Source organism: Globicephala melas, chromosome 8, assembly GCF_963455315.2.
Source record: "Globicephala melas chromosome 8, mGloMel1.2, whole genome shotgun sequence".
Classification (NCBI taxonomy): domain Eukaryota; kingdom Metazoa; phylum Chordata; class Mammalia; order Artiodactyla; family Delphinidae; genus Globicephala; species Globicephala melas.
The window spans coordinates 73,028,296-73,052,639 of record NC_083321.1 but is presented as its reverse complement, the minus strand read 5'-3'; positions in this window follow the sequence as shown (position 1 = coordinate 73,052,639).

Here is a 24,344-nt window from a genome sequence, read left to right as displayed (position 1 = left end):
AGCACAGGCTCCAGATGCATAGGCTCAAGGGCCATGGCTCATGGGCCCAGCCGCTCCGCGGCATGTGGGATCCTCCTGGACCGGGGCACGAACCCGTGTCCCCTGCATCGGCAGGCGGACTCTCAACCACTGCGCCACCAGGGAAGCCCATCTTTCATTTTTGATAACAAGCAAATGGATTTTTGTTCTTAAAAAAGGAAAAGTGTCAGTCAATTAATATCTATACTAAGGTTATAGCAGAATATACAAGAAACTAGTGAGGTAGATGATGATTTATGTAAAATTAATGATCGTTAAATTGTCATTTAAAAGTTGGGGGCTTCCCTGGTGGCGCAGTGGTTGAGAGTCTGCCTGCTAATTCAAGGGACACAGGTTCGAGCCCTGGTCTGGGAGGATCCCACATGCTATGGAGCAACTGGGCCCGTGAGCCACAGCTGCTGAGCCTGCGCGTCTGGAGCCTGTGCTCCTCAACAAGAGAGGCCGCGATAGTGAGAGGCTTGCACACTGCGATGAAGAGTGGCCCCCGCTTGCCACAATTGGAGAAAGCCCTCGCATGGAAACGAAGACCCAACACAGCAAAAATTAATTAATTAATTAATAAATTCCTATCCTCAACATCTTAAAAAAAAAAAAATTGGAACCCTGCTCCCACCATCCATAATCATCATGCTATGCACTTGCCAAAGATAACTAATCCACAGGTCTCAATGTTTAGGTCATTTAGTCAGGGCGCCTTCTCAAATCCATATTATATGTTTCCATAGCACCTAAAATTCTATATAGCGTTTATAGTAATTATGAACAGTTATTTGTGTAATTATTAATTTAGAGTCTATTTTCTCTCTACTGAATGATATGTTTCACAAAAACAGAAGAAATGTAGGCTATCAGTTAATTAAAAATGGAAGAGCAGAAGAAAAAAATAGAGAAAAGAAGAAAGTGAGAGATAGAGAAAGAGGATGAGAGGAAGAAAGGAATTTATGAGGGTGTTGTGCTCATAATCTTTTATAATAAGTTTTCCAAAAAGTTTATGTAATTTTCAATGTTTTGAAAACATTTCCATGCAGCTATTAAACTTCGTGGAGGAATTTTATGTCCCTTGTAACAAAAAGTCTGACCCTATTTTTTTTTTTTTTATGTGTAACAGATGACAGATTTTAAACCTCATTTCTCTCTCTTCCCCTTGTATCTTGCACCTGGGAAAGCTGGTAAGAAATCCTGGGTGCTTCCTCCTTTGGCAGTAGAGGGAAATTCAACCTATGTCGCCTTAGTTCCAACCCCATCCACTATGAAAATCACAAACCCATCTCCTTTCTCAAGCCTTTTCAGACCTGTTTTAAGGGACTGCTTGGCTCTCTCCAGGAAATCCTCAATTATGCAAGCAGTAAATCTTTTCATATCCTCTTGGTGTGACATCATCAGTTTTGACATCTGAACCAAATTTTGGATGGGATTTTCTCCTATTTATGTAGAGTACAAAATATACAGTCTCCCTGTATAGTCTATGTATATTTAGTTATAAAGTTGTTAATTTATACATCAAAATATGTAACAGAAATGATGCAAGTTAGATAACCTGAGGTATTTTGTAGTGAAATAAAGTTAAATCCAAAGCCATTTCAATTTATGTCTCAAAGCCTGGCTTTTTGCACATATTATGAACAATTTTTTTTTACCAAAATTTATTTTTTCTTATTTGTAACAAATTTACATCAGAAGTCTTACAGGGGTATAAAATTTAATTCACATTTGATTTACATATAATGTATAACTTTAATCTTAACAGTATACAATTACATGAAGAGAAATTTAAAAATTCAGCCAAGACATATATTAGTTAATATCATATTTGCATTGTCATTTTCATCATCTGCGATTGAAATGATGGCACATTTTTTCCCCATGTACGAGTTTAAAGAAGTTGAATTATTTAATAATCATTTATTCTTTCCAGTTTTTTTTCCAGCATTTCTTGGCAAGTCTCTGAGCATTTCATGTGGATTATCAGGAAAGATTTTACAATAACCAATGGCTGGCAATGGTTATTCCAATTTCCAAAAGTTGTTAACACAAAACAACAACAACGAGTAAGCAAGTAAATAATAACAACAACTCTTCTCCATCCAGACTTTGGACAGAGACTGAGTTTATACATTTTCTTTCTGTTTGGAAGAATAATGTTTCTTTGTTGAAAACCTTTAAATGCATTCAACCATCTTTGATCTATAGATACTTCTTTTGTTGTATTTCACCAGCAAGTTCTCATGAAGATGTGACTTAAGGACACAGTGTTCATTAAAAAGATAATATGACTGAGTTCATTACCTATTTTCCAAGATTTATCATTAAGTTAAAGATTTACCATTCTGGGCCTCCCCAACTGAACCTAGCAAACTTACAGTTTCTATGAAGATTTCCTTTCTAAAGGACTAGTTAATTATTAATCTACAAATACGCAGCTGCCTACTCCCCAAGGTCCAAATCACACAAACAGCATTTTAGTAGTTTTCATGTTAAGGTCTTTTACTTTAGCAGTAAAATTAATTTTTTTTCTTACAATTCTTTTATGATCACCAATATTTATATGAGATTTATGGTGCTGAAAAAAGTAATAGCTAACATATAGAGAGGTTTCCTGTGTTCCAGGCAGTGTGTTGAGTGCACGCATGAATTATCTCACTTAATCTTTACAACCATCCTGAGTCTGCTACTTATTCAGCATGTGACTTTGGACATGTTATTTAACTTTTCTGTGTTTATATTTTCTTATCTATAAAAGGAAGATAAAATTACCAACCTCATGGGATGGTTGAACCATTTTTTTTCATATATATCCTGGCCAAAAAAATACCTCTGATTTTGTTACTAATGAAATGATTACACTAGCTCTTGATTACCATAAGTCTCACCCAGCTATTCAATATATTTCACCAAAAGTAAAATGTAAATAATGTTTTTATCAAGGTAAAAATAGAATCTACTACAGTTTGGTTCTATAATGGAATAAACTTCAACCACATATAAAATTATGCACTTTTTATACAAATGGTTTTAATCTTAGATCTTCTGAACTCATTATAGAAATGGTTTTAATCTTAGATCTTCTGAACTCATTATAGAAATCTATATAGAACTACTCTACCATGATTATTAAATGTTTAATTTCATTTTGTGATTAAGAAGAATTCATTTTCTTGGTCATCAATTGAATCGATAATATAATGATATCATAAATGGGTGTTGAAGTGTCAAAAGCTTTTTCTGCATCTGTTGAGAAAATCATATGGTTTTTATTCTTCAATTTGTTAATATGGTGTATCACATTGATTGATTTGCATATGTCTAAGAATCCTTGAATCCCTGGGATAAGTCCCACTTGATCATGATGTATGATCCTTTTAATGTGTTGTTGGATTCGGTTTTGAGTCTATGTTTATCAGTGATATTGGTCTGTAATTTTCTTTTTTGTGATATCTTTGTCTGGTTTTGGTATCAGGTTGTTAGGGGTCTCTTAGAATGAGCTTGGGAGTATTCCTCACTCTGCAGTTTTTTGGAAGAGTTTCAAAAGGATATATTTCTTCCTAGTTCAGTCTCGATGGTTGTACCTTTTTAAGAATTTGTCAGTTTCTTCCAGGTTGTTCATTTTATTGGCAGATAGTTGCTTGTAGTTGTCTCTTATGATCCTTTGTATTTCTGTGGTTTCCTTTGTAACTTATTTTTCATTTCTAATTTTATTGATTTGAGTCCTCTCCCTTTTTGTCTTGATGAGTCTGGCTAAAGTTTTATCACTTTTGTTTATCTTCTCAAAGAAACAGCTTTTAGTTTCATTAATCTTTCCTACTGTTTTCTTCATCTTTATTTCATTTATTTCTGCTCTGATCTTTATGATTAATTTCCTTCTACTGATTGTGGGCTTTGTTTGTACTTCTTTCTCTAGTTGCTTTAGGTGTAAGGTTAGGTTATTTATTTGAGATTTTTCTTGTTTCTTGCTAGAAACAAGAAACATTGTATTGCTATAAACTTCATCCTTAAAACTGATTTTGCTGCATCATATAGGTTTTGGGTCATCATTTTTTCATTGTCATTTGTTTCTAGGAATTTTTTGATTTCCTCTTTGATTTCTTCAGTGAACCATTGGTTATTTAGTTTATTGTTTAACCTCCATGTGTTTATTGTTTACAGTTTTTTCCCCTGTAATTGTTTTCTAATCTCATAGCATTGTGGTTGGAAATGATGCTTGATATGATTTCAATTTTCTTAAATTTACTGAGGCTTGATTTGTGACCTAAGATGTGCTCTATCTTGGAGAATGTTCCATGTGCACTTGAGAAAAAAGTATATTCTGCTGCTTTTGGATGGAATGCCCTATAAATATCAACTAAATCTATCTGGTCTAATGTGTTATTTAAAGCTTGTGTTTCCTTATTAATTTTCTGCCTGGATGATCTGTCCATTGGTGTAAGTGGGATGTTAAAGTTCCCCACTATTATTGGGTTACTGTTGATTTCCCCTATTATGGCTGTTAGCATTTGCCTTTTGTACTGAGGTGCTCCTATCATGGGTGCATAAATATTTACAACTGTTATATCTTCTTCTTGGATTGATCCCTTGATCAGTATGTATTATCCTTGTCCTTCCTTGTCTCTTGTAACATCTTTATTTTAAAGTCTGTTTTGTCTCATATGAGTATTGCTACTCCAGCTTTCTTTTGATTTCCATTTACATGGAATATCTTTTTCTGTCCTTTCACTTTCAGTCTGTATGTGTCCCTGGATCTGAAGTGGGTCTCTTGTAAATAGCATATATATGGGTCTTGTTTTTGTATCCATTCAGCCAGTCTATGTCTTTTGGTTGGAGTACTTAACCCATTTACATTTAAGGTAATTATCAATATAAATGTTCCTATTGCCATTTTCTTAATTGTTTTGGGTTAGTTTTTGTAGGTCTTTTTTCTCCCCTTCCTCTTTTCTTCTTTTCTCTTATGTTTCTTGCCTAGAGAAGTTCCTTTAGCATTTGTTGCAAAGCTAATGTGCTGATGCTGAACTTTCTTAGCTTTTGCTTATCTGTAAAGCTGTTGATTTCTCCTTTGAATCTGAATGAGAGCCTTGCTAGGTAGAATGTTCTTGTTTGTAGGTTTTTCCCTTTCATAATTTTATATATATCCTGCCACTCCCTTCCAGCCTGCTGAAAAATTTTTCTGCTGAAAAATCAGCTGATAACCTTATGGGGATTCCATTGTATGTTATATTTTTTGCTTTTCCCTTGTTGACATAAAAAAGTAACAAGATAGACTGTATTCCCTGAGTCTGTATTTTGAAAAGTATTTTACATTTTCTTCAGTCTATTTTAAAAAGTTTATTGTATCTACATAAGAAAGAAGCATTGTGTCTGCTCACTAAAGGAATATGTTTTTATTAATCTTTTAGAGGAAAGCTAAATACCACAGATACATTTCTTCTCACCTATGTTATTTACTCCTCTAGTTTGTAGCTTTAGCTTTTCTTTCTCATTCTGCATTTGAGAAAATCATTTTAAAATAAAAAGTATTAGCTATTTTTATCATTTTTTTGTTTTACCCATAATTTTTGTAACATTTTTCCAGATCCAGAATATTACCTTTGTTTTATAGAAGAAAATTCCTTTAAAACCATGAATTTGTTTGAACTTATTAATTTGGCTTCATTTTTCAATGTAAATACTTACAAAGTATTTATTTTTAATTTTGACTCCTAGATCCCAAAACTGGCAATTTTGAGGTTTTACTACATTTTTGGACCCATAATACTTTTTATCCTGAAGTAACCTTATCACTGCCTTGTTAATTTTTTTAAAATTAAAAGTTATTTCATCTTGAAGTGTGGCTTGGGAATCATCAATGTACAATATATGCTGACAGATAATAGCAAAAAGAGAATTATCTTTCAAAGTCCAAGTTGAGCATTTTTATTACATAATAGAAAAAATCTTGGCAATAAAAGTAAATTTATTTATAAAGAACCAATTACAGTATCTGCTTTCCATCTTTAAGAAACCAAAAGTGTCCTCCCACACACAATACACAATGAGTTCTTCCTCCTCTATAACTCCAGGCTCCTCCCTCTGGCAATCCCTTGCTTAGAACCCACTGAATAGCTGATCTGTGAGAGAACCATCATCTCCTGTTACACTTAGCATTAGCAAGTCTTTTAGGTGCAATGTTCCTGGAAAAAGTAACTTAAAGAATCACTCTTTAAATCATGCAAATTTTTGTTAGCTCATTCTTTTTTCTTTCCTTTTCTTTTTTTTTTTTAACAAATACTCATTAAGTACCTAAGATGTATCTGGAATTTTGTAAGTGCCTGTCAGACCACAGAATAAGGACCATCAAAGTCTTCCTGGGAAAAGGTAAGCAAGGAAAAGGGGGTTTGACTTGATTTAAAACATAAAGACCATCAGGAGTTTTCCTCCCTACACCAATATTACACCCCTATCACTGGAGGAGTTGATTTCTGCATAGAGAAGTACTCCAGACACATCATAGATCAAGTAGTTGATAGTATTAAATGCTGTAGAGATATGAAGTGGAAGAAACACTAATGCAACCTAGGGTTTCACTGGAATGGCTTAGGAAATTTCAAAACGGTTTGTTTAGTCAAGATATAAAGATGATATATTCAAAACAAACAAGAACAGGTTATACTAAAGCATATGCTATGTTTCATAGATACTTTTTGCAAATGTATTTTAGAAAAGGGTGATATAAACATGCAAAGCAGTGAGAAGAGAACATTCAAAGAAAGACATCTGACATAAGACTCACTTGCTTGCATCTTTTCTTTCTTATTCCCTCTCATTTTCCTTTGCTAGCTGTTGAGTGCTAGGAATGGAAACTCAAATAACAGTGAAAGAGTATTTATAAGAAACTCATTTCAGTTATTGGAAATATATGTATAATGCTACAGAAATATAATAATCATTCTGGCCAACACATAAGGAAATCATTTTTGATGATACACCTAGAATATTGTTTCACAAAAGTGGTGGATTTCAAAATCAAGTGCGGAATATTTAAACTTTGTAAATTTATTTTTTCATTCAGACATTTACTTATCATGTTGTCTCATTTGCATGTCACACACTGTGTAGGCAAGATATTAGTGAGTTGGATTGTCACCTTGTGCTTACATAAAGTAAGAGAAAGTAGTTAACATTAGCAAATACATAAAATAAAATATTTACCTAAGTGCTTTTCTGATATAAAGAGAGTAGGTGTTAACCACTTATCCTTGTCATAGCTACAATTAATCCTTAAGACAAGTTTACCCAAATGGCTTTTCAGGGAAATAAATACTATAAAGAGTAAATAATTATTAAGTTTCTAGTCCTAAACTCTTATGTAATCTTTCCTATTAATCCACTAGGCTGGTCAGACCCTTAAACACAATATTAATCTAGTTGAACGCAAAAATCATAGTGAGCTTAAGTAGCCTGTTATGTGCCTCTTTTCTCCTAGATCTTTACCCATATTCTTTCTCTTAATCCAAGTGAAACAAAAGTGATTTCTCCTAATTTGGTTCCAGCGTTTAGTATTAGGGTACTGACTTGTCCACACATGCATAGCACATATTTCAACATTAACATTCTGGTTTCAACCTGCTAGATATACCTGCCTATCTTTCAATTCATTTTCAGTTCAAGCAAGAAAAATGGGTACTGCTTTTTTAGCCCCTCAAATCCCAATAAATCACATGAGAGATGAAATAAATTACAAAAATGCATGTTGCTGAGTCTATATCTATACTTATGTTTTTATATACATATACAAAGAGAGAGATAAATAGACACATTTTATGTGTACTATCAAGCAGGTGGATGCATGGAGATAAGATGACCTTTATCTTAATAAATACAGTGTTCACCAAGGTGAATTTCTGTCAAGATGCTCACAGAGTTTAACAAAAGTCCTCATTTTAGAACTGAAACCAAATTGCTTGTTCCCATTAAGAAAGACCTTTATGGCCTTTCTACATTTCCTTCCACAAAACTAAAAGCAGACTAAGCATGGGTGACAGCACTTGGTAAAAGTGATTGTAGTGACATTTTAGATCTGTCAAGTCTTTCTGTAACTACTGCACTGTAGGTAGCCTAATGAGACACAGTGCATAGTAACGCAGTGTGAAAAACCCTTTAGAACTCTTGTTACAGTCATTTGAAGGGGGTTACAACTCTGAAGGCCATCATTTCCTGCTGGGAAGTGGAATCTTTTGGTAGCTGCTGAATTGCAGCAAAATGTCTTGAAAGCAATTCCCTTTCACTCATAACAATGCAAAGATTTAGATATACTGGGTTTCTGTTGATGATGGACACAGCTTGGCCTCCTTATAAACGGAATTCACATCCAGCGTAGTGCTTTCTGAAAATTCAAAGATCTATTTAAATAACTCCTACCTCCTCTGCATATAAAGTGTAAATTTGTGATGAATAGACTTAGACTATTTATTAAATTATTTAACCTTTTAATACTATATAGAGCTTGTATTTTTCTGTCACAATAAAATTACAACTGTTGAGAATGGTGCTGATGTTCAGACATTTCCTCTGAAAGATAATCACAAAAGATTTCTATCCAGAATAACTGAATATAAAAAGTTTCAGATTTTGAGAAATTCTAGGTAAATAAAAGTTATGTATGTCCCTTCAATAAATATTTATTGAGAATCAACTTTATATAATACAGGCATCATGGTAAGAACAATGATTAAGGCATGATAGCTGTGCCAAAATAGCTCAAACTGCAGAGAAGAAGTAAGGTGTAATATTGTTGTAAAATAATGCAGGATAAAATAAGTGTGAAAATTTACATTGCATATTTGTATGTTCATACATTATTTGTTATTTGGTCTTCCATCTATTTATAACCCCTTACTTTTCAAAAACTAGTTGAGGAAACTTACTATATATGAGTGTGTATTATGTGTATGATTGAATGTTAACATTTGTTTGTAGGAGTCCTATAAGCTTAAAATAAATAGGAAATGTGAAGATATAAATAATTCATTTTATCTTATAGAAATAGTTTCTTGCTATCTATATCTAAAAGAAAATAACCATGTAATCATGTAAGAAGCTATAACAGATATTGGTTATTGGGGTGAACAATATCTCTGAAGCTAAGCTAGAAGAAATTTTTTTTATGTTTTTTTGTTTATTGTCTTCAGAAGCATCAATTCATGTCATTAAACTGTAACAAGTCTGTATGAACTAATTTCATGTAGACTATAAATGTATTTTTCTAATGAAACTTGTGCATGCTGGGAAATTGGAGTGGTGGTAAAAGAATGCTGTATACACTTCTTCTACAGCAGGAAGTAAATAGATCATGTCTGCAACTGAAAAATCAAGACACTGAGGTAGATTTGATTTCAATATTAGGAAATATTTTAAAACAGGATAATTTTTTCCTCCCTGGGAATTGTAATTAGTAAAAAAGTGGTTATAAAATGGACTGCATTTTTTATTATAAGCTTTATGCTACTACAGGGGTCCCCAACCCCTTGGCCGCAGACCAGTACTTGTTCGCAGACCGGTACTGGTCCGCAGCCTGTTAGGAACCAGGCCACACAGCAGGAGGTGAATGGTGGGCGAGTGAGCAAAGCTTCATCTGCCACTCCCCATAACGTGCATTACCACCTGAACAATTGCTCCCATTACCACCTGAACCACTCTTTCCCCCTCCCACCCCACCCCTACCGTCCATGGAAAAACTGTCTTCCATGAAACCGGTCCCTGGTGCCAAAAATATTGGGCACCACTGTGCTATTATTTAGCTTTTTAAAACCTGGTATTTCTATCCAATATATTTATTTATAACTGTCCCAGATATCTGATTCTTTAAATAAAATCCTATCTGGATTTCTTTCAATTCTGAGATTGTGTTTTCCATAAACTCCCTTTTCTATTTAAGAACAAACTCATCAGAGATAGGGAAGAAGAGTGTTCCTTTTATTTCCAACATACAAAAACCAAAATTTGTTGTATTGCTTTTTTAGAATTTCAAAAGACTGACTAATCTTAATTTCCTTTCAAGTAGATTCACTTAAACAGAAATATAGCCCTTATACTCTTCCAGGCATTAAGTACTATACAAACATTGATTAATTTAATGAGCACAAGCTTACAATGAATGCACTAAATATAAGGAAACTGAGGCACAGAGATGTTAAGAAATTTGCCCAACATTACACAGATAGCAAAAAAAGCTGACTCAAACCTAGGATGTGTACCTCCAGCAGCCGTGCTGTACACTGTGCTTCCTGTCCATTGATAATTTATTTCTGTTGCTAACTACAGTCATTAGTTATAGTCAAATTTCTTAAAAGGATGATTACTGTTTATAGAGAATTATCCTGGATATGCATTCTCTTCAATGTAAAATTTATAATAAACTTTATTTTTATGGTGCAATACCAATTAGATTTATTAAGACTAAAACTAAAACAATATTCCATTTCAAAGTAGAAAGTGCAAACACAGAGAATAGCACCCACTTTCTCCTTAAGTTTATTACAGCTGTTATTATCCTATATTATAATTGATACCTACCCTTGAGAATAGGGATCTTGCCTCTAAGCCTGGTTAATGTCAAAATACAATGGATGCTCTAATAAAGAAGGAATTGAATGAACTATATATAGCCTCATAATAAAACTTGTCTTATCATGCTTTTGCCATTTTTTAACTGCATATAATTTATCTATTATTGTGCTAAGTAGATTATATACATTATCTACTGCCCTCTCAACAACAATGCAAATCATACATCATTACTAACATGTTGCACAGAAAAAAACAAAAAACTCTGAGATGTTATATAACTTGGCCACAATCACACAGTGATTAAGTGGCAGATTTGTCATCCAAATCTAGCTACATCCATCACTGCACTTACAGTTGCTTTGCAGGGAATACTTTTCTCTGAGTGCCCTTTACAAAGAAACCCATGGGTTGAATGTGAACTTCATCTGGGTTATCTCAGGACAAGTTTAATTTCATTATTATTTCAATTTCAATTCAGTTGATAGAGGAGCAATTAACATATCATATTATCTCTTTTTGTATATTAATTATCAACAAACAGAACACTGGTTCAAAGTGAAAATACTACATCTTCTTCTTCAGTTAAGCATAATCATAATGATGGTTTCATTTCAGAATAAGTTAAGATAAGCAAAGCCTTCATGCACAGTGAGTTTCCCAAAGTAACCTCTCGAATTTGGTTATATCTTAACTGAATCCTAGAATTTCCACGTGCATGCTATGAATAGTTGAGAGATACAACCCTGGAATATATACCATTCTGAAAACCTGGATATTTTATTCAGATTTTCTTTTAGATCACCTAGAGACAACCTACTAGTCATGTTTGAGATATAAGCTTTATTCTACTCCCATCAGGATAGATGGCTTCATCCACTAAATTGTGAAAGGGATTAAGAGATACACTTTGTTGTTCCTTTTGACATGTTTCAGTAAGTAGATGGAAAGCAACTTGTAAGAGAAAACTCTCTGAGGCTTCCCTGGTGGCACAGTGGTTGAGAGTCCGCCTGCCGATGCAGGGGACGTGGCTTCGTGCCCCGGTCCGTGAAGATCTCACATGCCGCGGAACGGATGGGCCCGTGAACCATGGCTGCTGAGCCTGCGCGTCCGGAGCCTGTGCTCCGCAACGATAGAGGCCACAACAGTGAGAGGCCCGCGTACCGCAAAAACAAAAACAAAAACAAACAAACAAAAAAAACAACTCTCACCCACTGTGACATATTAAGGAGCCAGACACTGCTTAAACTTTATCTATTTTTCTTTAACCAACACTGTTTCCTACGAAGAATTGTCTTTCTTTACTCTTTCCTTGTGAAGGCAACCAGTGTGCTGACTTGAATCTTCATTTGAGGACTATCGGAACTAGCTTATTTCTATTGTTCAGTAAAATGTTGTGGGAAGAATCAAAACTCCATATTTCAAATATAAAATGAGCTAGAAGCTGGTGTTCTTCTACTTGAACATTCCCTAATCTCACTGTATTTTCAGCCGTTCTTCTCTGGGATGGTTTGCTTTTGTTTTGGGAATTTAAAACTTTCAAAAGTGTCCTTTAATTCTGCATGTTGAATGGCAAATGCATTTTTCTTTGAGAATAGAAAGATGCTTACCCAAAGAATTTAGATTCAATTGTGCCATCATATTACATCCATTTTCTGTTTGAGTTCATTAAATTTCCATATTTTACCAGAATAATCAGAATATCCTACTCTGCTATATTGATATTTAATTTAATTGTCTTCCAATAATGAGCATTGTAGTATTTAATTTTTTTTCACTTTCTAAAGATGTTTTCTTGGAATTTGCTAAGATATGCTTCAGTAATTTCAAAGTTTTTCAATATGATAATCTTCATGGTTTTATCTGCTTTAGAAATGAATGTGTTTTGAAATTCCTTCATGAGACACACTCTTTTATATACTGTTTTATAATAAAATTTCAGAATGATTTTTACCCTTTAATCTCTGAATTTATGATAAGGCAATACCATCTTTATTATTTATTTAATTTATTTCACCTCTGGGACAAATGTGTTCTTTTGAATTTTGACATACTTTAACTGGACAAATGTTTAAGTCATATTCACATTTAATACTCCAAAGTGATTCAGAGTTAAACATGCCTTGGTATTAATGATCATGCAAGTTGTAATAAAAGTAGCAATGACTTTGGAGTCAGAATCCTTGTGTTCAGGTATGGGCAAAGCCAAGACTGCCCATATCTGGTGGAGAATCCCAAAGCTAGGCAGACTTAGATTCAAATCCCAAACCCATAACCTACTCACAGTATGAGCTTGGATGAAAATGTAATTGTAGTTCCTTTATCTGTTAATTGAGATGATAGTACATAATATTCAGGGTAAAAGTTAAAATGATAATTTAAGTTTTTTGTGTTCTCTACAGTTCTTCCCTCCTCCCTCCCTCCCTCCCTCCCATCCTTCCTGCCTTCCTTCCTTCTGAGGCAGGAGGTAGATGGGCCCCAGGCTGAACAGCTGGAGTTGTCCCCTGTGGACAGATACTCCAAAATAGCAGGAGCGAGAAAGAGCTGAGACCTGCCCAGTTAAAAGATAGAGAACACATATTTCTCATTCTCAAGGTTAAGGAGACCTTCCTGACTATACATGCATAGAAAGGTTCCTTGGAGGTCAAAGGGTGGGGAGGCATCATCTCCTAGTAAATGATGTGAACCTACCCATAGCCTCTTTACTAGAATCCATCTTGGTTAAGAGGACCCTGAGATATACCAAATAGGGACTCAGAGTCAAGCAAAGCAAGATGATTGGCCGAAGGAAACCCAGAAGAAATGCCCCATAAAAGTTATTCAAACTGCCATGGTGATACACCTCTCCCTCTGAGCCCACCTATGTGTCTATACATATGTACTCTTTTTCCTGCTAATAAACACTTTACTTGTTTCACTACTTTCCGTCTCTGTGGGAATTCATTTCTGCAAAGCTGACGGGCCAGGGTCTTGCCACTGGTCACTGGTCTAGTGACTAGGATTCAGTGCTCTCACAGCCATGATCTGACTTCAATCTCTGGCTGGGAACCAAAATCCTGCTTCAAGCCACTGCAGGCTGAAGCCACCTGAGATCACTTTCTTCTCTTCTTCTTTCACCTATTGATTTATTATTGTTTTCCTTCAACCCAATAACATTTTACATCCACTCTAAGCCAGTCATTTTGCTCATTCTGGGAACACAAAGACCAGAAGGACAGAGACTCTGGACTCAAAATGATCAATCTAGTAATACATGACCTGAGCAGGAGTGCTGGGGTGAAGTTAGGGGCTGGTGGAGAGAAAGAAAGCTCACACTTATAAAACACTTTCAGGAAGCCTGGATTTTTACATATGTTTTCAGATTTAACACATCCAAGAACCATTTCATATTTCATATATTAGGAAGTAGGACTTAAAATTGGTAGTTTGTTGTGATACCTTAGTAGGTGACAAAGCTTGGGTGTAAAAATAAGTTTAGCCTGTTCCAAAACATATCATTTTACTACAAGTCAATATTAAATCCTAAAATGTCAATCATCAGTACTTGTCTCTGTATTTACGTAAAGTTGCACATTAAAATCAGAACCCACAGAAAGTGCTTTTCTGGATATTGTAATATTGTTCTTAAAGACCTATAGCTACATATTATATATATTTATATTAATTATAATATATCTGATTTATGTTATATACATTTAGATACTCTCTACATGTATAATATTTCATTTCATCAAATACATGGACAACTACACTTCATATTTCTTCTTCTAAGTTATCAAATATCTGTATTTAGCCCTCATATTAAGCCTTGTTATCACTGATATATTTTACCTTTTGATATAGTACTTTAAACCCCTTTGAAACTTTTAACAGCTGACTTCAACTGTTCAGGAAAACAAAATGTTCAAAGGCAAGTTGATTTCATTTAGTTTTGTTACATAGCTGTTAACTCTAAAACTTAGGTAAATGTATGAAACTTAATCTGAATATTTTAAATGTTTGAGTTAGCCAATATGCTACCTATTCAAAGAAGCAGGTTGGTATTGTGCCGTGGTGCTAATGGCTAGAAGTAATAACGTTTGTAGAAATTAATAATAAATTAACTTGAATGAAAAACATCATATTGCTCAAGCTAGCCTTAAAAACAAATCCCCTATATAGTGTTAATATGTATGAATAATTATTTCAGATCTATTTAGAATCTAAGCATTAAACATAAGACAAGATGGGGGAAATTAATAAAAAATAAAAGGAAATTAAAAATGCTAAAACTACTGAAATGTATTCCCTACATTTTCTGAACTTGATCAATTGTATTGAGAAATATATATATATATATATATATATATATATAAAACAATCTTGAAAGAGAAATATTAGTAATAAGGATAGAGGAAATATTATGAAAATGCATTGAAGAAAGTACAACTTTAATTGCTCTGCAGGACAAGTTTGGTGAAAGAATTATTCCAGATTTTTTAAGATAATGTTTTAAACTAGTTACTGGACTGATATTTATGCAATAATATAACTTGGGTCTTCACTGTAATTGCTATAAACTTTTTTTTCAATGTCTTTATTGGAGTATAATTGCTTTATAGTGTTGTGTTAGTTTCTGCTGTACAACAAAATGAATCTGCTATATGCATATATATATCCCCATATCCCCTCCCTCTTGCATCTCCCTCCCACCCTTCTTATCCCACCCCTTTAGGTGTTCGCAAAGCACGGAGTTGATCTCCCTGTGCTATACAGCTGCTTCCCACTAGCTATCTACTTTATATTTGGTAGTGTATATATTTCAATGCTACTCTCTCACTTCGTCCCAGTTTACCCTGCCCCCTCCTCGTGTCCTCAAGACCATTCTCTACATCTGTGTCTTTATTCCTCTCCTGCACCTAGGTTCTTCAGAACTTTTTTTTTTTTTTTAGATTCCATATATATGTGTTAACATACGGTATTTTTTTTTCTCTTTCTGACTTACTTCACTCTCTATGACAGACTCTAGGTCCATCTACCTCACTACAAATAACTCAATTTCCTTTTGTTTTATGGCTGAGTACTATTCCACTGTATGTATGTGCCACATCTTCTTTATCCATTCATCTGTCAATGGACACTTAGGTTGCTTCCATGTCCTGGCTATTGTAAATAGTGCTGCAATGAATATTGTGGTACATGTCTCTTTTGGATTATGGTTTTCTCAGGGTACACGTTCAGTAGTGGGATTGCTGGGTCGTATGGTAGTTCTATTTTTAGTTTTTTAAGGAACCTCCATACTGTTCTCCATAGTGGCTGTATCAATTTTCATTCCCACCAAGAGTGCAAGAGGGTTCCCTTTTCTCCACACTCTCTCCATCATAGGAGAAAATATTTGCAAATGAAGCAACTGACAAAGGATTAATCTCCAAAATATATAAGTAGCTCATGAAGCTCAATATCAAAAAAAAAAAAAAAAAAAAAAACCCAATCCAAAAATGGGCAGAAGATTTTTCTCCAAAGAAGATATACAGATTGCCAACAAACACATGAAAAGATGCTCAACATCACTAAGCATTAGAGAAATGCAAATCAAAACTACAATGAGGTATTATATCATACCAGTCAGAATGGCCATCATTAAAAAATCTACAAATAATTGCTATAAACTTTTAAAGAAGGGATTAATATAAACCTGAATATAAAACTGGTTTTACAATATTAAACAAGCAGATAAGATGAAGCTTAGACTAAATAAGCCCATCAAAATAAGAAAAATATTGAGAGATAACTGATTCCAAAACAAGCAGATTAACAGATGAGAGACCAATTCAAATCTGACATCAATATTCAAGAGGGAACCAAATCTAAGTGAGCAGGATAGTAGTGAAACATCTGAAATGCTGTGTAAAATTTATAAAAGATCAGATGTGGAACCACATTATATTACACAGCAAATATAAAAAATGCCCCAGTTATAGTAAATGGTACTAGAATAAGTTATTTTGAAAATACAGGAACTTGACAAGCTACCTATGATATCAGATAGACTTCTATAGATGTCAATGATCAATAACAAAAGGAAACATCCAAGTATTGAAAAACTAGGTAAGAGAGAGCAATTGAAAGTTTTAGGACACCTATGGTACAAGTAGCTTGGGAAGTTGATATTCTCATGTTACATGATATACTATTCTTTTTTTTTAATATTCTAGCCTTCAGGACAAAATTAGAATGTTATTTGCCATAGTTACAACTTCCACTCCCATCTCCTGTAGCCCCAATGCCTCTCTCCCACCAGTTATTAAAGATAAATATTTCTAATGTTCAGCTAGGCAGAGATCTAATTAATTCTGTGACACATCAAGGTTATTACATGTAACTAGTATGGTGTCAAGAGTAGCAATATCATGGTCATCAAAGTCTTCACACTGACACACAGGCAGAAGAGAAGCTCTTGAAGGATACCATGACTACCACTGGCCTCCTTCTCCTGTGAATAGTACACATTCAACAGTCTGAAGATTTATTATTTTTGTTATTTACATAATAACAAAGTAATAGAGGTTTTGTTTGTTAACACCTGTTCCTTTTGGGGGCTATAAAACTCATCTATTGGAAGTTCATCCATGTATTTTGACCTCTTCTTGGTTATTGGAATTGCTCTTATCTATCATGAACCAACTGAACCACACTTACCCACATACTGTTTTCCTGCCTATGGACTCTGCACAACTGGAAGGGTGATATTTACAGAGAATAAATACTATGATTTAAGGTTTTACATCATCTAGATAAAAGACAACCAAAGGAATATGAACAAGTACTTTGTTATAGCTTGCAAGTCTCTATACAACCCTCCTTGGATTGTAAGCTTCTCACTTCTTGATTTGAATATTATGTTCAGGCATCAAGGCTTAGCTCTTGGTGTTCTTCATTTCTGCTTACAAAATCAACTTATCTCTATCTTCTCTCCCCATCTATGTCCTACTCATAAGGGACAGCACAGGATCATGATCACTGTCTCAATGAAATCTTCCTGAAAACACACAAACACACACACACACACATTTTTGCAAAAACAGGTATTTGTTAAAAGAGTGAATCTTTTCTTGCTATATTTGAAAGTTCACTGTCAGCTTTTAGAACAAGAGGATCAGGAATTTTTATTATCCAAATCTTCACATATTACTTAGTCTATAATGAACTTTGACTAATATTTTCTGATTTAGAAAAAAAAATACCCATTTTTAGAGTTATGAAGATGTTTATCTCTAGCAAAAGAACCTAAACTTCTTTAGATTGGAGGCAATCTTTTTATCCATTTTTATACCTTTAACATCTATAATAGCTTAGGCTCTCAGTGAAAGTTGATTTGATTACATGGAATTTGCTGCCAGTCATTCCCTTAAATATCATTTATGGTACACCCACAGGATACTTAGCCTTTCACTAGAAGCTTATCTTATTTAAATCCTTTTCACCATATAAACACATTTTGTAGAAAGTGCTGACGATGTGACCTCTTTTGAGAAAAATAAACACTGCATAGTAGAGTCTTCATTGGGTGCATGACTTTAAAAAGACATCTGGAAAACCTACTAAATTAAAAAATAGTTTTTTAAAATTTCTCAGTACAAGGAAAAAGATAAATAGATGATAAAAATTTATTAACACTGAGAGTTTTTTTGAACATTAACATATAAAATGAAACTATTTAGTGCTTAATTAACAAAATAAATTGTTTGCCATGACAGAGTTTTAACAAAACAAACAAACAATAACAAAATACCTAGTTGACTCTGAGTGTTTAAAAACATGATTCATGAGAAAACATAGGCCAATAAAATATTACACAACTTCTCTGCAACTGATGTTCTATTGCATTTCTTCCTGTTTCTGTGTTTGCATGTATAAGTAGAGTTAAATGTCAATAACAATACAAATAATTCAAGTGGCATCTTTTCAAGTCCTATCATGTCTTCAAATATCTGATATCCTAACTCAATTTTCTTGGATATGAGACAATTTATCAACTTTTTATTCATTATTTTTAAGGAACAATGTCTTAGAAAGAATATGGCCTGGAATTTTTACTTGAATTTGTATTTATTTATTAATTTTTACTTTTATTTTATAACAGAAAATAGTTGATTTACAATGTTGTATTTGTTTCAGGTGTACAACAAAGTGACTTAATTATACATATACATATATCTATTCTTTCTCAGATTATTTTCCCATATATGTTATTACAGAGTAATGAGTAGAATTCCCTGTGCTATAAAGGAGGTCCTTCTTGATTACTGAATTTGTATTTAATCAAACATACAATCAACATAAATATTCTGTTGCTAGGTAACATTTATTTCATTCACAAATTAAAAAATAATGTCAAAAATGTTCCCAAATTTGATTAAAAAATGATCTATTCATTCAAGAGACTCAATAAACTCCATGTACAATAAACCTCATTTTACAACTTGACACATAATAATCAACCTGTTCTAAGCTAAAGAGATTTTGAAATATAAAATACAGTACCAATGTATTTTTGTTTGTAAATTTCTTCTATGTGATTTTAAAAAAATGTATAAAATTAAGCATAAATATATGTTAATGAGCACACAGTGTATATAGAAGGAATTTAACAGTAGCAACACAAAGGCAGCACAAAGGCACAAAGACATATACAGGAGCAAAGTTTTTATATACTATTGAAATTAAGTCAGTATTAATTAAATATAAATATATTAAATTCTCCAATCAAAAAGCAGGCAGTGTTAGAAAAGATAAAAATATAATGCTTCAACTATGTCTTCAAGAGACTCATTTTAACAAGTTAAAAATAAAATGATTGAAAAATGCATTAGATGCAAACACTACTTACGCAAGAGCTGGAATGGCTATATTGATTTCAGACAAAATATATTTTAAGACACAAATTATTACTACAGACAAAGACAGAAATTATAAATTATAAAATTTTAAAAGTTCAATCTGTCAAGAAAATACAAGTTCAATCCATTAAGGAGATATAACAATTGAAAGCATATATGCAACAAAAAGCAGAGTCCCAAAATACATGAAACAAAAGCTAACAGAAGTGAAGTGAGAAATAGACAATTAAATTATAATAGTTGATGACTTCAATATCCCACTTTCAATTATGAAGCAGAAAATCAGCAAGAATATAGAATACTTGAACAACACTATGTAACAACTAGACATAACATACAACCAACAGGAGCAGAATGCATATTCTTCTCAAGTGCACTCGGAATATTCTTAAGACTAGATAATAGGCCATAAAACAAGTCTCAATAAATTTTACATGTTAAGGAACTAGGGAAAAAAAAAAACTGAAAACAAAACTAGAAGGAAAGAGATAATAATGATTAGAGAAGAGATAAATTAAATAGAGAATTTAAAAAAAATAATAGAATGAGTAAAACCAAAATTTGGTTCTTTGATATATCAACAAATCTGGCAATGTGTTACCATGACTAACCATGAAAAAAGAGAGAAGACTCAAAACTAAAACTGGGAATGAAAGAAAGGACATTACTACCAGCTTATAGAGATAAAATGTTTTTAAAAAGTGTAAGGGAATATTATGAAAAATTAGATAACCTAAATAACATTGAAAAATGACAAAAAGCACACAAGCTACCAAAATTTACTCAACAACAAAATTAAATCTAAACAGTCCTATAACAAGTAAAGGCATGGAGTTCATAATTTTCAGAAATCTCTGAATAAGAAAATTTTAAAAATAAAAAAAATAACTTTCAGCAATAAAAGATCAGGACTGCTTTATTTCACTGAAGTCTACAAATTATTTAAAGAAAACAACACAAATTTTTCTCAAAATATTTCAAAAACAGAAGAGGAAGGATCCCTTCATTATGTTACTCAGCATAACTCGTTGTTTGAAGCCAGTATTACCTTGATACCAGAGTCAGAAAAAGACATAACAAACAACAAAAACAAACAAACAAAAAACTACAGACTAATATCCTTTGTGAATATAGATGCAAAACATCCTCAACAAATACTGACAAAAGAATTCAGCAGCATACAAAAAGGATTATACACCATGGCCAAATGGAATTTATCCCAGGAGTATAAGGTGGCTCATCTTGCAACACCCAAACAGTGTATTTACCATGTTAATAGAATTGAAGTATTCATATGGTGAGATACATATGGGGAGGACATGGCCTTCTAGGTACAGAAGAAAGCATTTGGGAAAATCCAGCACATTGTGAGATTTTAAAAATACTCAACAAAATAGGAGTAGAGGGAAATATTCTAACTGTGATAAAGAACATCTATGAAAAAACCCATTAAGTGAAACTTATATTTAATTATGAAAGCCTGAAATCTTTCCAAGATCAGGGGAAAAAACAAAAAACAAAAATGGAATTTCCTTTCACCACTGTTATTTTATCCTGCACTGAAGGTTCTAGATAGAACAGTTAAGTAAAAAAGATAAAGAACATGAAGATTAGATTAGAAGAAGTAAAACTATCTCTATTTGGAGATGACATAATTTTTTATATTAAAAAAATAAGAACTACAAAACATATTAGAGCAAGACAAAATTAATATATAAAAATTCATTGCATTTCCATACACAATCAATGAAAAATCTAAAAAAATTTATGAAACAATTTCCATATACAATAACATCAAAAGTAACAAAATACCTGGAAATAGATTTTAAAGAAGAATTACAAGACTTGTACTCTGAAACTATAAACAGATTGAAAATTACTTAGAGAATATAAAAATAAATGCAATCAACAGTATGGTACTGACATAAAAGTGGACACATAGATCAATGGAACAGAATAGAGAGCCCAGACACAATCCTACACATACAGAGCCAACTAATTTTTCATAAGGGCACCAAGAACACACAATGGGGAAAAGATAGTCTTTTCAAAAAATGAGGTAGAGAAAACTAGATATTCATAAACGAAGAATAAATCTGGATCCTTATACCTTCACAAAATGTAACCCAAAATAGATCAAAGGCTTAAATGTAAGACCGGAAATCTTAAAATTCATAGAAGTAAACAGAGGCAGTAAGCTCCTTGACATTGGTCTTGGAAATGATATTTTTGGATTTGACACCTAAAGCAAAGGCAACAAAAGCAAGAATAAACAAGTGGACTACATCAAACTAAAAAGTTTCTGTTCAGCAAAGGAAACCATCAACAGAATGAAAAGACAGCATATAGAATGAGAGAAAATATTTGCAAATCATATATCTGATAAGGTGTTAATATCCAAAATAAATTAAAAAACTCATAAACTCAATAGCCATAATAATAATAACAACCCAATTAGAAAATAGACAAAGGACCTGAATAGATATTTTTCAAAAGGGAGATATACAAATGGCCAATATGTACATTAAAACGTGTTCAATGTCACTAATCATCACGGAAATTCAAATAAAAAACATAATAAGGTATCATATCATACCTGTTAGGATGATACTATCAAAAAGATAAAATCTAACAAGTGTTTGTGATGATGTGGAGTTAAAAGGAAATATTGGCAGCACTGTTAGTAACATAAATGGGCACTGCCACTATGGAAAATAGTATGAAGCTTTGCCAAGAAATTAAAAATAGAGCTACCATATGATCCAACAATTCTATTTCTGGGAATATGTTTGAAGGTAATGAATTACTCTTTTGAACAGGTATCTACACATCCTTATTCATAGCAGCATTACTTACAATGGCCAAGATTTGGAAATAATCTAAATGTCCTATGGAAGAATGGCTAAAGGAAATGTTGTATGTATATACAATGGGATATTATTAAGACAAAAAAAGAAAAGGAAAGGAAAAGAAAACCCTGCCATTTAAGATACCATGGATGAATCTGGAGGGTATTACTCTATGCAAAATAAGTCAAACAGAGAAAGACAAATACTGTACAGTAACATTTATATGTGGAATCTGATCTTTTGTTGTTGTTATAAAGATCCAATTTCATAGAAACAGAGAAAAGGATCTTGGTTGCCAGAGCCTGGGGGAAAAAGGAAATAAAGAGATGTAGGTCAAAAGGTACAGACTTTAAGCTATAAGAAAAATCAATTCTGAAGATCTAATGTACAGTATTGTAATTATATTTAATAATACAGTATTATATAGTTGAAAGTTGCTGAGAGTTAATCTTACATCTTATTACACACACACACACACACACACACACACACACACAGAGTTAGCTATGTGAGGTGATGGATATGTTAATCATCTTGATCTTGGTAATCATTCCACAATGTATATTGTATATTAAATCATGTACCCTTTAAATATATATATAATTATACTGGTCAATTATTCCTCAATAAAGTTGGGAAGAAAAAAAGGAAAAACATCCTGTGGTCATGGATTGGAAGACTAATTATTGTTAAATGATGTCTCCCCTAATTTATCTAAGATTCATTCAAACTCTATCAAAATTCCTATAGCTTTTCTTTTTAAAGAAATTAAAAAAGCTGATTTTAAAATTGATATGGAATTGAGGGTACAGAGCATAGTCAAAAATATCTTGAAAAAGAACATAGTTGGAGCACTCTCATTTCCTGACTTGAAAATATACTGTAAAAGTACAGTAATCAAAACACTATTGTTGACATAAGGATCAACATGTATTCCAAAGGAATATAATTGAGATCCCAGAAATAAACACATATATTTAGGATCATTTGATTTTTGACAAGGATGTCAAAACTATCCAACATGAAAAGAGTAGTATTTTCAACAAATGGTGCTGAGGCAACTGTATATCCATACGCAAAATAGTAAATTAGGATACCTACCTCACACAGCATACAAAAATTAACTGAAAATAGAATTTAAAAATTCCTATTTAAGAGCTAACAATATAAAACTTTTAGCTGAAAACAAAGAGGGATCTGCAAGACTTTAATTAGGCAACTAATATATGACACCAAAAGTACAATAAGCAATCAAAAAGTAGATAAATTTGACTTAAGGTTAAAAACTTCCGTATGTCAAATAATATTATCAATGAAGTGAAAAGAAAACCCACATAATGGGTGAAAATAATTGCAAATCATATATCTGATAAAGGTCTAGAATTCATAATTTATAACTCTTGCCACTCAGCAATAAGACAAATAATACAATGCTAAAATGGGAAAATGATTTGAGCAGTTATTTCTCCAAAGAAGATATACTAACGACCAGTAAGCACATGAAAAGATGTTAATATCACTAGTCATTAGGTGAACGCAAATCAAAACCAAAATGAGATACCACTTTGCAACTTCTGAGAAGGCTATAATCAAAATAATTGAAAGTAACAAGTGCTGCCAAGGGTATGGATAAATTGGAATCCTCACACATTGGTAGTGATAATGTAAGAAGAATCTGGCAGTTCCTCACAAAGTTAGATGCAGAATTGTCATATGACCCAACAATTCCAATCCTAGGTATATACTCCAAATTGAAAACATATGTTCACACAAAAACTTGTATATAAATGTTCATAGCAGCATTATTTATAATAACCCAAAAGTGGAAACACTAGCTGATGAATAAAAAAATATGGTAAATCCACATAATGGAATATTATTCACACACAGAAAGGAATATAGCACTGTTAGATGTTATAACATTAATGAACATTGAAAAAATTAGTTGGCTGAAATAACTCAGGCACAAAATGCTACATATTGTGTGATTTTATTATATGAAATATTCAGAATAGTAAAGTTAATGAAGAAAGTTGATGAATGG